The sequence below is a fragment of the Balaenoptera acutorostrata genome, chromosome 10 (assembly GCF_949987535.1).
Source record: "Balaenoptera acutorostrata chromosome 10, mBalAcu1.1, whole genome shotgun sequence".
In the NCBI taxonomy this organism is placed as follows: domain Eukaryota; kingdom Metazoa; phylum Chordata; class Mammalia; order Artiodactyla; family Balaenopteridae; genus Balaenoptera; species Balaenoptera acutorostrata.
In genome coordinates this window covers 105,567,653-105,583,413 of record NC_080073.1, presented here as the reverse complement: position 1 = coordinate 105,583,413, position 15,761 = coordinate 105,567,653, and positions in this window count along the sequence as shown.

The window sequence follows — 15,761 nt, the reverse complement described above, 5'->3', positions numbered from 1 at the left end:
CAGAATCAGTTCCAAACAGCATCCTTGATTCACTGTCCCTCAGGAACCCATGAGTTCAGCCCCAAGACCCCCCTGGCAAGTGATGACCCCACCAGGCTGGGTCAACTCACATACCCGACGCACACCATGAGAACGCCCATCCGTGTGAATAAAGTATTTCTCACCCATTATACTAAAATGTAAACTGGGGCTTCCCTGGTGGTGCAGTGGTTGAGAATCTGCCTGCTAATGCAGGGGACACGGGTTCGAGCCCTGGTCTGGGAAGATCCCACATGCCACGGAGCAATTAGGCCCGTGAGCCACAACTACTGAGCCTGCACGTCTGGAGCCTGTGCTCCGCAACAAGAGAGGCCACGATAGTGAGAGGCCCGCACACCGCGATGAAGAGTGGCCCCCGCTTGCCGCAACTAGAGAAAGCCCTCGCACAGAAACGAAGACCCAACACAGCCAAAAATAAATATAAATAAATAAATTAATTAATAAAATGTAAACTGATCAGTTTTTCCCCTATACGTAACTTTAAAGTAGAATGACTATCGTTGAAGAATAAAAGCAGTAACTCTTTCTGTGAGGTCTTTCCGCCCCCCCCCCGCCCCTTTAAATGCCTGGGTATGTAATTTCACCAAAATTGATAGTACTTGAGGGTATGTAATAATTCTGCATTCTTGAAACTTCTCCCGTGCTTTTTTGCAAATCTCAACATGAAAAGGGGACAAAGGAAAAATCCTATTTTAAAATTAGTATGGATAATACAGTGTAAATAGGTTTGTAGATCTTTTTGACTCTGAGAATTTGTTTATAAGGGGCAGAGAAGACCCAGTAATGCGAGATAAAAATACTCTCTATAGTTTTTTTAAAAAGTAGTAAGACTTTAATAACTAAGATTGTAGAGTGTTTTACAGCTGATTGGAATAAAGAAACCAACATTTATTGAAAGCCAGTCATAGTTAAGTTGAGTTTGATAAAACCGGTAACGTCTCCACCATCTCTCAGAGAGCTAGAGACGCCTCATCAGCTTCTAGCAAGAGGTCGGTGTGAGGAAGCCGAGAGAAAGAGGCTACGCTGTAAAGCTGTTAAATTAAAATCCCAGACACGTAAACCAAGGAAAAACGGGTTCTGAATTTTCTTTTTTTCTCCTAACATTTTGTATTTGTACTCACCTGGAGTTAGTAATCTGAGTCAAATAGGAAATGAAACCACTTCCTAAATCAATACATTTACTGTATAAGGTTCGGACAGAAGGGACTTCATACACCAATCATCCATCAATCCGCGTGCTGTGCAAGGTCGAGGCAGAGTGACCACTCTGTGCGCTCTTGCGGCTTCAGAGTGTAAACGGCCCCTGACCAAGGTCACACAGAGATTCTCGGACCCGCAGGATGGCATGTCCCGTGCTGTGCGGTGTTGGGCTTATCTGCTCAGCTCGAAGGTGTGGTACCCTGGCTAGATCAGCGATTTCGACCCCTGGGACAGACCCAACAGAATGCGTGTGAGGACGGGCGCCCAGAGACATGCGCAAGCATGTTCATAACAGCGGGATTTGAGTCAGGTCCAAGCAGAAGAATGGAGAAATCATACAGCAGAACAGCGTACAACAGCGGAAATGAACAAACCGCGGCAACGCCCAGCGACTCGGCTGCATGTCCAAGCGCACTGCGAAAGGAGAACGCGCGCACGCAGCGGTGTGAGCTGTGTGCTTCTGGTTACACGGAGTTCAGAAACGCAGAACCAACCCGTGGGGTTAGAGGTCAGGAGAGAAGGGGACCCTTGGGGAGGAAGGAAGATTGCACTGACTACATTTTCCTATGTTCTGTTTCCTTGATGCTCTGGCATTTGGGGCCTTGATCCTGGAGAGACTGCGAGCCCAGGGCAGGCAGGCTCCCAGAGATGGGGAACGACTCCGCTGCAAGCGCACCTTGACATACAGACCAACCAGCTCAGTGACCTCACTCTCAACTCTCTCCTTTATCAAAGCCCCACCGGCCCTAAACCACCCCAGCACCAGGCAGCTAGAGCCCACCCGCATAGCCCGAGCCCACCAAAATGATCCAAACCATCCAGTCCAGTCCCAAGCTTACCCAGCGCACCTACCGTGTCTTGCCTGTTCCCTCCTGCAAGAGCCCAAATAAAGGCCCCAATGAAGGCCCCACCACCTCTGCTCTCTCCTCCTCTGCTTCCTGGCCCACCTGGGTGCTTCCCAGGCCCCACGCGATGTGGTGTATCATCGTGTGCCTCCTATCCCTGGGGATCTGTGCCTATAAACCTCCTTCATGACACTCACGTCCATGTCAGCTGCCTTGGGAGGCCGGATTAGAGCAAATCCCCAGTTCATTTTTAACACAAGGGTTGTGAGTGGGAGCGGCTTGGGCAGGGGAGGGCTTCTGGGGTGCTGCTTACCTGCCATGTCTTGACATGGGTGGTTACACAGGTGTATTGATTTTGTGATAATGCACTGAGTTGTACACATAAATTGTGTGCTTTGCTGCATGTATGTTATACTTTAACAGAAATCAGTACAAAGTAGCAACAAAACACACTGAACATAGGTAATTATTTCCTGTCTCTCCCCCTCCCACCCTTACCCTCCGACCAGGATTAGTCAGCTTGAAGCTGGTCGGGGCCCTTTGCCACCCAGCATCTCCATTCCCCTAACTGTGCTGGGTGTGCCCGAGGGACTCAGAGGAGCTAGTGAGACCCCCTGCCCTTCCTGTTCTCCTACACCCAGCCACACACAAATCCCCAAATCCAGGCAAGAAGTGTCCTGTCTACTCTCATGTGGGGACATGTCAGTCCTTGGTTCAAGGTGCCAAATGAAAAAGGTGCCGTATAAATTTTTCCAAGATCCACAGCTAGGTTCGTAAAATCCATGGGAAGGAGAAAATCCCAAACAGGCACCAACAGATGTTTGAGAACTAATCGTCCTTACGTTACTGACCTCAAGGTTAATTGCACTGTGGTTAGGGAACATGATCTCTATATTACTTCAGTCGTGAGAAGTGTTTTGACACTTGCTTAATGACCCAGTATATGGTCAATTTTTGTAAATACCCCTTGTATTCAGATACATCCTAAATCCATTAGGGGCAGTGTTCTCTATATGACCATTAGGATGAGCACACTAATCATTTTATCCAACTCTGTACTTAGATTCACTACGCATGTTTAGCAAGATAATGACTAAATACCAGTATTTCTATCAACAAACAGAAAATGAAATTAAAAGAAAAATACCACTTAAAATAGCATCAAAAAAATCAAGTACCTGGAAATATAGCTAATAAAATATATGCAAAACCTCTATACAAAAAAAAATTTTTAACATTATTAACAGAAATTTTTAAAAATCTAACTGAATGAATATATCACGTTCATTGAGTGGAACTCAATATTGTAATGATAGTCGTTTTTCTCTGACTGATTTTTTAAATCAATTCCAATCCCAATAAATATTCCAAAGAAAGGGTGTGCGTTTGTGTGTGTGTATGCACTTGCGTGTGTGTGAAGCTAGGCAGGCTGAAACAGATCTTTGCAGGTACTGACATTTGATATATGACAGGTGGCAAGGCATCAGTGGGGAGATGATAGAATACTTTAAAAAAGGTAGCAGCAATTGAATATATGCAAAAAATTAAAGAAAGAAAGATAAGGAGAAAGAAAGGAGGAAGGAAGGAAGGAAGGAGGGAGGGAGGGAAGGAGGGAAGAAAGAAAGAGAGAGAGAAAGAAAGAAAGAAAGGAAGGAAGGAAGGAAGGAAGGAAGGAAGGAAGGAAGGAAGGAAGAGGGAAAGAAAGAAAGAAAGAAAAAGAAAGAAAGAAAGAAAGAGGGAAAGAAAGAAAGGAAGGAAAATATTCCTTACCTCACACTATACCAAAAAAATCAATGCCAAGGGTATTTAAGATCTATGAAAGCAATATGAAAAATAAAATGAAATAAACTTTTAGAAGAAAATGTAGGAGAATTTTCCATGAGTTTGGGGTAGGGAAGAAGTTTTTAAAGAAGAAAAAGAAAGCATTTACTATAAAGGGAGTGATTAATAAATCTACTACTTTAAAAATAATAATTTCTCTTTATTACCAAGACAACATTAAGACAGTTAAAAAGACAAGCCACACAACTGAAAGAGAATTGAAAGGCATACAATAGACAGACTGTTATCGTGTTTGTGTATAACTTTTACAAAGCACATTAAAAACACATTAAAAAAACCCAAGCAAAGAATTTGAATAAACACTTTAAAAGAGGAACTCCAAATGGCTTTTAAATGCATAAAAAGGTGTTAAATACAAACTTACAAGCTTAAAACATAATGAGATCTCTTCCACTCACATTGCCAAAAAATTTTAAAATTCCGACAATTCGAAGTGTTGCCAAGAATGTAGAGCCACTGGACTTCTCTCACTCCTGGGGGGATTATAAACTGGGAAAACTACTTTGGAAAATAGTTTGGTGATCATTATTCAAGTTCAGTTATTTAAGAATGTTGACCCAGCAATCCATCTCCTAGAGAAATGTATTCACATTTACATCCTGACATTTATAGGAATGTTGGAGGTACCTTTATTGGTGAGCCCCAAAAATCAACACAGCAGAATGGGGACATAAATTGTGATATATCCATCCAATGGAATACTATATAGCTGCAAAAATGGACAAATTGTTGCTGCATTCACAACATGGATGAAGCTCCAAAACATAAGTTGAGCAAGAGAAGGCAGATTCAAAAGACAACATTTCAACATTATTTCATTTATAGAAATCTCAAAATCAGGCTGAAGCAAACTGTACTGCTTAGGAATATAGCAGAAGGGTAAAACCATAGAGAAAAGCAAGGAAATTATCGCAAAGTTAGAAGAGTTGTTACCTGTGGGGAGACAAGAGGAAGGGGCTGTGACCAGGGGGAACAGAGGCAGCTTCCTGTGCCAGGCAGATTTGATTTCTCGACCTGGGTCACTTGGTGCATGCTTTATAATTAACTGTTCAGTTATCCTTATGATCTGCACGTTATATTTCACAATAAAGCAAAAGAAGTAATGTCAAGTGATCTGCCAGATTAACATAGCTCAAAATGCCTGATAAGTTGTTGTAATTATAATTGCAAAGTCAAGTTGAGAAGTCCTTGAAGAGGCTCCTAGTGCAGGAACTGTGGGCAGACGTACGTTCCAAGGATGGGAGGGAGCGAGGAGCCTCCCATTGCCCGGGTCCAGCTCGATGGTCAACCAGTGGTCACGTCCTCTCCACGACCTCCTGTGACATACATGAGGCTGGTCCCCGGCTGGAATGCTGTGTGGCAGATGCAGCCATGACAACAGCGTGCAGGAAGAGGGGAGAAGGCCGGTCCTGAAGGGGCTTGGCCAGCCCTGGCAGGGTGGCCTGAAGACGTGAGGACAGACCCTGTCCTCTGAGTGTCCACCAGGGTTGGGAGTGCTGTGCAGTAGTAGATGGAATTTTACAGTCCTCTTGATTTTGTTCAGAAGTTTCTAGTCGGATAAAACAGGTTAGAGAGGAGACAAGCTTGCCATGCACTTGTTGCATTCAATGATGGTACAAACTAATGAATTTAGCATTCTTATAAGAGTATGAAGACCTAGACTCATCTTGAAATACTGCCAGCCTTGAGTCAGGGTCGTCTGAAATACCAAGTCACCATGTGAAAAGCTGAGCACCCCCGGCTGTGCTCCCCAGAGCAAAATAGAATTCTAGAAAAGGAACTGGAAAAAGCAAATATCAGATGCTCAAAACAAGGTGAATTAATGATAGAAGGTGTTATAAGGACATAGTCATTGAACGTGAATCTGATTCTAAACAGGACACACGTGAGAGTAAGCACTCCTATCCCGTCCCTCATCAGCGGACCAGTCTTGGGCCAAAAGGAGAGCGTCACCCCGTGAACACACAGTGTGCACCCCTTTCTCCCAACCTGAGGTCCTAGAGGCACCACCTCTTCACCCCCGCCCCTCAGGGGAATGTGTGGATGCCACCAACACTGCTTCCCTCCAAGTCCTCCTGGCCGGCTTGTCCTACAAGAATAAGGGGACTGTCAGTCCTCTACAGGGTTTCCTCCTGCCCGAATTATCCCTGCTGCTCACACAGCCTGAAAGTGGAAGTGAGCTCCTCTCAGACTTGTCCCCACCTTCAACTCGCTGATTACTGGACATCCAGAACATCCACAAAAATCTTGATTTTTTTTTTCCTCTCTTCGAAAGTAATTTTGAATTCGCTTGTTTTCCGATTCAGTTTACGAAATTAAATAAGTGAATTATTATACTTTTGATCAACTTGAAGCTTGGTGGGGTTAGAGGTCTCACAGTGGTGTTTTGTAAATACGTTAACTGGGATTATTATGAGCACATTATCTCCATGTTGGAGTGCACTCTAGATAACAAGCTATTTTATTTTAGATATTCAATCTCTAAACATAAACAAAATTTATAATAGTCCATGAGCATGGAAATATTTTAAACTTAAAAAGTAATTTTTGTATACCAAGCGCTGTATTTACTATAGTTAAAAGGGAAATGTGGGGCTTCCCTGGTGGCGCAGTGGTTGAGAATCCGCCTGCCAATGCAGGGGACACGGGTTCGAGCCCTGGTCTGGGAAGATCCCACATGCCGTGGAGCAACTATGCCCATGGGCAACAACTACTGAGCCCGCGCGCCTAGAGCACGTGCTCCGCAACAAGAGAAGCCACCACAATGAGAAGCCCGTGCACCACAACAAAGAGTAGCCCCCGCTCACCTCAACTAGAGAAAGCCTGCGCACAGCAACAATGACCCAATGCAGCCAAAAATAAATAAATAAAATAAATAAATAAATTTATTAAAAAAATTTTAATACAAAGAAAAAATATTAAAAGCAGCAAGGGAAAAGCAACAATTAACATACAAGGGAATCCCCATAAGGTTAACAGCTGATCTTTCAGCAGAAACTCTGCAAGCCAGAAGGAAGTGGCAGGACATACTTAAAGTGATGAAAGGGAAAAACCTACAACCAAGATTACTCTACCCAGCAAGGATCTCATTCAGATTTGACGGAGAAATTAAAACCTTGACAGACAAGCAAAAGCTAAGAGACTTCAGCACCACCAAACCAGCTTTACAACAAATGCTAAAGGAACTTGTCTAGGCAGGAAACACAAGCAAAAGAAAATACAATAACAAGCCCAAAACAATTAAGAAAATGGTAATAGGAACATACATATCGGTAACTACCTTAAATGTAAACGGATTAAATGCTTCAACCAAAAGACATAGACTGGCTGAATGGATACAAAAACAAGACCTGCATATATGCTGTCTACAAGAGACCCACTTCAGGCCTAGGGACACATACAGACTGAAAGTGAGGGGATGGAAAAAGATATTCCATGCAAGTGGAAATCAAAAGAAAGCTGGAGTAGCAATTCACATATCAGACAAAACAGACTTTAAAATAAAGACTATTTCACGAGACAGAGAAGGACACTACATAATGATCAAGGGATCAATCCAAGAAGATATAACAATTGTAAATATTTATGCACCCAACATAGGAGCACCTCAATACATAAGGCAAATGGTAACAACCATAAAAGGGGAAATCAACAGTAACACAATAATAGTAGGGGACTTTAACACCCCACTTTCACCAATGGACAGATCATCCAAAATGAAAATAAATAAGGAAACACAAGCTTTAAATGATACATTAAACAAGATGGAGTTAACTGATATTTATAGGACATTCCATCCAAAAACAGCAGATTACACTTGCTTCTCAAGTGCTCATGGAACATTCTCCAGGATAGACCATATCTTGGGTCACAAATCAAGCCTCGGTAAATTTAAGAAAATTAAAATCGTATCAAGTATCTTTTCTGACCATAACGCTATGAGACTAGATATCAATTATAGGAAAAAATCTGTAAAAAATACAAACACATGGAGGCTACACAATATGCTACTAACTAACCAAGAGATCACTGAAGAAATCAGAGGAAATCACAAAACACCTAGAAACAAATGACAATGAAAACACGACAACCCAAAACCTGTGGGATGCAGCAAAAGCAGTTCTAAAAGGGAAGTTTATAGCAATACAATCCTACCTCAAGAAACAAGAAACATCTCAAATAAACAACCTAACCTTCCACCTAAGGCAATTAGAGAAAGAAGAACAAAAAAACCCCAAAGTTAGCAGAAGGAAAGAAATCATAAAGATCAGATCAGAAATAAATGAGAAAGAAATGAAGGAAACAATAGCAAAGATCAATAAAACTACAAGCTGGTTCTTTGAGAAGATAAACAAAATAGATAAACCATTAGCCAGACTCATCAAGAAAAAAAGGGAGAAGACTCAAATCAACAGAATTAGAAATGAAAAAGGAGAAGTAACAACTGACACTGCAGAAATACAAAGGATCATGAGAGATTACCACAAGTAACTCTATGCCAATAAAATGGACAACCTGGAAGAAATGGACAAATTCTTAAAAAAGCACAACCTTCCGAGACTGTACCAGGAAGAAATAGAAAATATAAACAGACAAATCACAAGCACTGAAATTGAGACTGTATTTAAAAATCTTCCAACAAACAAAAGTCCAGGACCAGATGGCTAAACAACACGAAAAGACAACCCTCAGAATGGGAGAAAATATTTGCAAACAAAGCAACTGACAAAGGATTAATCTCCAAAATATACAAGCAGCTCATGCAGCTCAATATCAAAAACACAAACAACCCAATCTAAAAATGGGCAGAAGACCTAAATAGACATTTCTCCAAAGAAGGTATACAGATGGCCAACAAACACATGAAAGGATGTGCAACATCACTACTCATTAGAGAAATGCAAATCAAAACTACAATGAGGTATCACCTCACACCACTCAGAATGGCCATCATCAAAAAATCTACAAACAATAAATGCTGGAGAAGGTGTGGAGAAAAGGGAACCCCCTTGCACTGTTGGCGGGAATGTAAATTGATACAGCCACTATGGAGAACAGTATAGAGGTTCCTTAAAAAACTAAAAATAGAACTACAATACGACCCAGCAATCCCACTATTGGGCATATACCCAGAGAAAACTATAATTCAAAAAGAATCACGTACCACAATGTTCATTGCAGCTCTATTTACCATAGCCAGGACATGGAAGCAACCTAAGTGTCCATCGACAGACGAGTGGATAAAGAAGATGTGGCACATATATACAATGGAATATTACTCAGCCATAAAAAGGAACGAAATTGAGTTATTTGTAGTGAGGTGGATGGATCTAGAGTCTGTCATACAGAGTGAAGTAAGTCAGAAAGAGAAAAACAAATGCCGTATGCTAACGCATATATATGGAATCTAAAAAAAAAAATGGTCATGAAGAACCTAGGGGCAGGACAGGAATAAAGACGCAGACATAGAGAATGGACTTGAGGACACAGGGAGGGGGAAGGGTAAGCTGGGACGAAGTGAGAGAGTGGCATGAACATATGTACACTACCAAACGTAAAATAGATAGCTAATGGTAAGCAGCTGCATAGCACAGGGAGATCAGCTCGGTGCTTTGTGTCCACCTAGAGGGGTGGGATAGGGAGGGTGGGAGGGAGATGCAAGAGGGAGGAGATATGGGGATATATGTATATATATAGTTGATTCACTTTGTTATACAGCAGAAACTAACACAAAATTGTAAAGCAATTATACTCCAATAAAGATGTTAAAAAAAAAGAGAAATGTGAAAATAACTTGACATGTACTTAAATAATTGTTTGACATGTTTGTAATAATTTAATTTTAATTTGTTAAAACAGTAAGAAAAATGAGTCAAAATCACTTTACAAATGCTAATGTTTTCCTATAAATAGTCTGAGAATTTTAGGTGAGACATAGTAATTACATGACAATGAATAATTTTGGACCCTGGGCTGTAGTTGCAGGTGACTGGACCCTCCTAGGAAATTCTAAATCAGTTATATTCTCATGTCTTTATCAGCTTAAGTGACTGAGGCCACAGAAAGAGATAAAATAACCTCTCAGAGTTTCTTGTAGTCTTTTTATTTTCTATCAAATAATGGAACAAAGCAAACCTAGCAGTAAACTTTCAGCTGTGTAACATAGCTTTATCCTCTAGAGGGCGTAATTTCATCATGACACACACCGCTGACTTTGCTGAGATGTCTAAACACCAGGATCACACAAATAGTTTTTCTCGTTCAAGCAAGCTCAGTTCCTGCTACTAGGGTAGCTGAAATTTCCATACCTGTGAAATAACTCAGTCGGGGTTTTCCTGTGACCTCACCTCCTCATTTCGTAGACCTCCCTTCGTGGTCTCAGGTTAGAAGGCCTCCTTCTCCACTTCTTCGTCCTGCTATGGCCCCTTCCTGGAGTGACCAATGCATCCTAATTCTGGTCTCTTCTTGCCACCTCTTCCGGAGGTGCTCCCTGGCCTCTCCCATCATCCCAAGTTACATTCTTTTGCTTCCAGCATCTGTCGCCATCAGAAATTATCCTATTGAGGAGCAGAATGTCACATCACGGGAACAGGGCTTCGACCCGGTTGTTGGCTGCTGGACCCCAGGGTCCAGAATAGCTCCTGGCAGAGAGTAGATGTTCCGTAAATATCGTTGGGTAGATGCACGAATAAGTGAATGAAGGTTGTAGCCCAGAGCGAATCAAGCTGTGTGGACAGATGATGGGATGTTGATTGGTAAAATTTCTCGATGAATGGTAAGTGGGAGAGAACACTTTCCAAATGGAAAGGATAGACCGACGCTAATTTACGTGGAAGGGGAGGCTCTGCAGCAACATGGATGGACCTAGAGATGATCATACTAAGTGACCCAAGTCAGACAGAGAAAGACAAATATCATATGATATCACTTATACGTGGAATCTAAAAAAATGATACAAATGAACTTATTTCTGTTTCTTATGAAACAGAAATAGAGTCACAGACACAGAAAACAAACTTATAGTTACTAAAGGGGAAAGGCGGGGTGGGATAAATTAGGAATTTGGGATTGAAATATACACACTACTATATATAAAATGGATAAACAACAAGGACCTACTGCATAGCACAGGGAACTATACTCAATATTTTGTAATAACCTATAAGGGAAAAGAATCTGAAAATTTATATATATATATATATATATATAACTGAATCACTATGCTATACACCTGAAACTAACACAACATTGTAAGTCAACTATACTTCACTAAAAAATAAATAAATTTTAAAAGAAGTAATTACAAAAAAAAAAAAAAAGAAGTAATTACAAAATAAATAGAAAGAAGTGGAGCCCAAAGAAGACAAGTTCAAGTCCCAGTACACACATAACATAAGAGAGAAAATGATACACGACAGAACGTTGTGCAAAGTCTGCCCTGGGAACTCAGGACCGAGGAGGGCATTTACCAAAGCCTCTCATTATTACGCAGAGGGCAGGATGATAGTAAAGAATTGTCAGCTGGTTGCAGAGATGACCCAACGTGTGGCTCTCTTGAGGTGTTGGCGTGGTCCTGTCTCACCCTGCCACAAACCGCTTCAGTGGAGGCATAGAAGGACACGGACAGTAAGTGTGCAAAAAGCACAACTCTGTTGCAGGGGGTGACAGAACTGAGATTCAAAAGAGCTCCACTGGCTGAAATGTCATCTCAAACCAACATGAAGAATGTCATGAAGAGAATATAGACGTTTTCAGTTTAGATGTTAAGAAATCAGTTTTGCAGACACCAGAGGCGAGGGGCCTGTTTGAGTAGCAGTTCGCATGAAAAAAAGTCGTGAAATTTTAACTGACCACGAACTCAATATTCACCAAGACGGTTACAAAGGTCTTAGTATTAATAGAAGCAGGCGGTCCACATTCAGCGAGGGGGAGCGTCACCGCCCCGTGCTCTGGCCTGATCTATCTAGCTGTGCGTGCCACAGATACTCAGAGGGGACGAGGGTGGTGCTCTGCAAGGGATGCTGGAAGGAACAGGACTGGCTTAATTCAAAGAGAGTAAGACTCCGAAACGGGCAGGGAGGAAACCATCAGGACGACGAAGGCAACTCAGTATGACAGCTCGTAAGGGAGCCCCCGTGGTACCTGAGTCTGAGCCCAGCGCTGCCTGTTTGTCCTTGAGGCAAAGGTTGCACACCCTCAGGGTCCCAGCTGCATCAGCTATAAACTGAGGATGATAACGGCAGCCTCCTAAGGTCTGGGGTGGATTCAGTGAAACGTCCCTGAATGCTGGAATCAATATAGATAAGGCCCGGAAGGGCTGGAGCAGTGCCCAACAGATAGTGCGATACAAGCCCAAGAACTGGATGTTGTCGTTGAGACTTAGGACAAATAGCAGGCGTGTTTAGGGTGTGGCGACGGAAAATGCAACCCTAGTGAGAGCGCGCGTCCCAGGAATCACAACCGCGGATCCCGTCCATTCCGCGCAAGTGAGGACGGGCACTCACCCCCCGGAGCAGCGAGCCCCTGGCTCCTGGGTGGGGGCCCGACGGGGTGGCCTGGGCCGGAGCCCAACCCCAGCGCTCCCCGCCCCCTTCCGACAGCTCCTTCGCAGGAACCCCTTCTTTCATTGCCTTACTTCCCATCGCGCCCGGGAAGATGTCATTTCAAAGCTTCTCGAACCCACAGCTCATCTGTGCGAGGGGAGCGTCCTCGGCCGGGAAGGCCCCTCGTCACCTGTTAGCTTCCAGCACCAAGCGGGGGTCCTGCGCTCGGCTCGTCTGACACCAGCTCCCGGGGTGAGCGCGGGCCCGCAGGCTGGGGCTCAGCCCTGCGAGGTGCCCTCGCTGCGACACCAGCCGCAAGCCCCAGGGACCACCTGTGCTCCCGGCCGACGGGCTACAGGCTCGCCCCCTCCTCAGCGTCCATGATTCTCCAGGACGGCCCACAGACCCCAGGAAGGCGCTCTGCTTACTACTGCTGGTTTGTTGTCAAGGATGCAACTCAGGGCCAGCCAAATGGAAGAGCTGCACAGGACAAGGGTTGGGGTGGGGGTGAAACGTGGAGCCGCCGTGCCCGCCCCGGGCACACACCCTCCCAGAGCCCCGATGTACCCCCCAGCCCAGAAACGCTCCAGATCTTGTTGTTCGGGGGGTTTTCTTTTCCTTTTTTAATCAAGGTATGATTGACTAAATCATTGGCCGCACGGTTGAACTCAATCTCCAGCCCCTCCCCTCCCCAGAGGTCGGCGGGGGGGATGCTAAAAGTCCCAACCCTTAAGGGCGCCGTCTCCCCACTGCGGCCAGCCCTTCCTCTGAAACTGTCTAGAGGCCAGCATGAGTCCCTCTATTAGCGTAAATAAGTCTGGGTGAGAGAGGCTCCTTGTAAATAACCGAAGACACTCGTATCTCTCAGGAAATTCCACGGGGCTCCCGAAGCTCTGTGTCGGGAACAGGGAACAAAGACCGAGTGCATTTTTATTACATCACAGCTAAACCTTCCGATCACTCAGCTCTTCCAGGCTCCAACCATCCTGGTCAGATGGGCGCTCGCGACGGGAGGGGCTGAGAATGCTCGACAGCATCACGGGAAAGTCCACCTAGACCTGCAGAGGTCCTCGGCCGTCACCCACATCAGTCCGTGTCTTTGACAGACAGCCGGTGAGCAGAGGAATTCAGAGACTGTTGCCCAAAGTTGCCCACCTCTCTAAGAGCGAAGCAAAAGGCGCAAGTTCTCTCTGCGGGGCAGAGGGTACTTTCCCAGCCCTGCCACGTGTCATCACGGTACAAATCACCTCCACACAGGGAGGTCTCCATCCATCACGATGAAGTGTTGACCCCCCCAAGCAAAACCTCCCTGAGGGCACTGCCCAGGAGCCTGCCTCAGCAGAGCGGGCCGTCCACCCCGCGTCCACAGCGTCCAGGGAGCCTTCGTAATGCCCCCAAGGAACCTCTTCAAGAACCCGGGAGGTGCCCGCCGAGACCCTCTGTGGAGTTGCTTGGGATGGGAGGTGGGAGTGGGGAGGAACCCCAAAGGGCAGTGTCCAGAAACGGGTGCTTTCAGAGGAGGTGGCCTGGGGATGGACCCCGCTGGTGCTGAGGGGAATGGGTGGGGTGTGAAGGGGGTGAATTGTCCTGCCCGACAGACAGCAGGGAACTGGGGGTTGGAAGGGCAGCCAGAGGCTGGCGCCTGGCCAGAGATGAGAGGGGAAGAAACATAAACGCTTCTGCTGGAAAGTTGGGGGGCTGAGATGGGATTGTAGGTGTTGGCTGAGGCTGTGTCCTCTGACCCTCCCTGCAGCTCTCTCCCCACTCCCCTGACCGGTTTCTGCAGGAGCCCAACGTCAGCAGTTGCAAACCTACTTCCTGTCATAAAGTTTACTTCCCCTTTGGATGAAGCCAATTAGCTAACCCAGAGGGTCACTCCAACTACCAGGTGATGAACTATGTGTCATAAATGGTGCTGTCAGGTCCTCTTACTTGAGGACTAGTTATGGTTTATCTTGAGAACATACGTGTAATGGGTTGTACCTGCCTTGTTATTGTATTAAAAGGTAAGGTTTCTTTCTATCTTTGTGGTCTCTTAGCAGATTGCCTGCAATGCACACCACATTCTGGTTCAATCATGAAACTCTTTCCTTTCTCTTCTACCTTTGTGGAGAGGTTTTCTGGGTTGGTAGGAGATTTTGTTTTTAGTTATATTTCCCCAAAAGTGCATGGTTCTAGGTGACTTGATCACACGTGTAGATTTGTGCAATCAAGGTACAGAATGTTTCCTTCACCACAAAGATCTCTCGTCCCCATATATACCCACCCCAAACTCCCTCTCCCCATCTCTCAACCCCTGGCAACCACCAATCTGTTCTCTATCTCTATAATTTTCTCATCTCAAGAATATTATGTAAACAGAATTGTACAGTACGTAACATTTGCAGATGGGCTTCTCTCACTCAGCATACTTCCCTTGAGATGCATCCAAATTGTTGTCTGTCTCCCTTTTTATTGCTCAGTGATCTTCTGTGGTAAGAAAGCACCACAACTTTTTAAACCATTCATCCATTGAGGACATTGAGGTGGTTTCCAAACACAAGTACAGCTGCTATAATCATTCATGTACAGGTTTATTTGTGAACAAATGTTTTCTTTTCTCTGGGGTAAATGTCAAGCTGCAGTTGTCGGGTCATATAGTAAGTGCAGGTTTAGTTTTTTTTTTTTTTTTAAGGATTTTTCTTTCTTTCTTTCTTTCTTTCTTTCTTTATTTATTTATTTATTTTTGACTGTGTTGGGTCTTCGGTTCGCGCGAGGGCCCTCTCCAGCCGCGGCAAGCGGGGGCCACCCTTCATCGCGGTGCGGGGACCGCTCTTCATCGCGGTGCGCGGGCCTTTCTCTATCGCGGCCCCTCCCGCTGCGGGGCACAGGCTCCAGACGCGCAGGCTCAGCAATTGTGGCTCACGGGCCCAGCCGCTCCGCGGCACGCGGGATCCCCCCCGACCAGGGCCCGAACCCGTGTCCCCTGCATTAGCAGGCAGACTCCCAACCACTGCGCCACCAGGGAAGCCCGCAGGTTTAGTTTTTAAGAAAATACCCAACTCTTTCTAGAGTGGCTGTATCAGTTTACATCCTTACCAGAAATGTCTGAGTGATGCAATTTCTCCAAATCCTTGTCAGCCTTTGGTGTCATCACTCTTTTTTATCTTAGTCATTTCAACGGATGTGGAGTGACATCGCATCGTGGTTCTAATTTGCCTGATGGCTAATGATGTTGAACGTCTTTTCTTGTGTTTATTTGCCATCTATAAAGCCTCTCCAACGATACTGTCTTTTGCCCATTTTTCTAGTT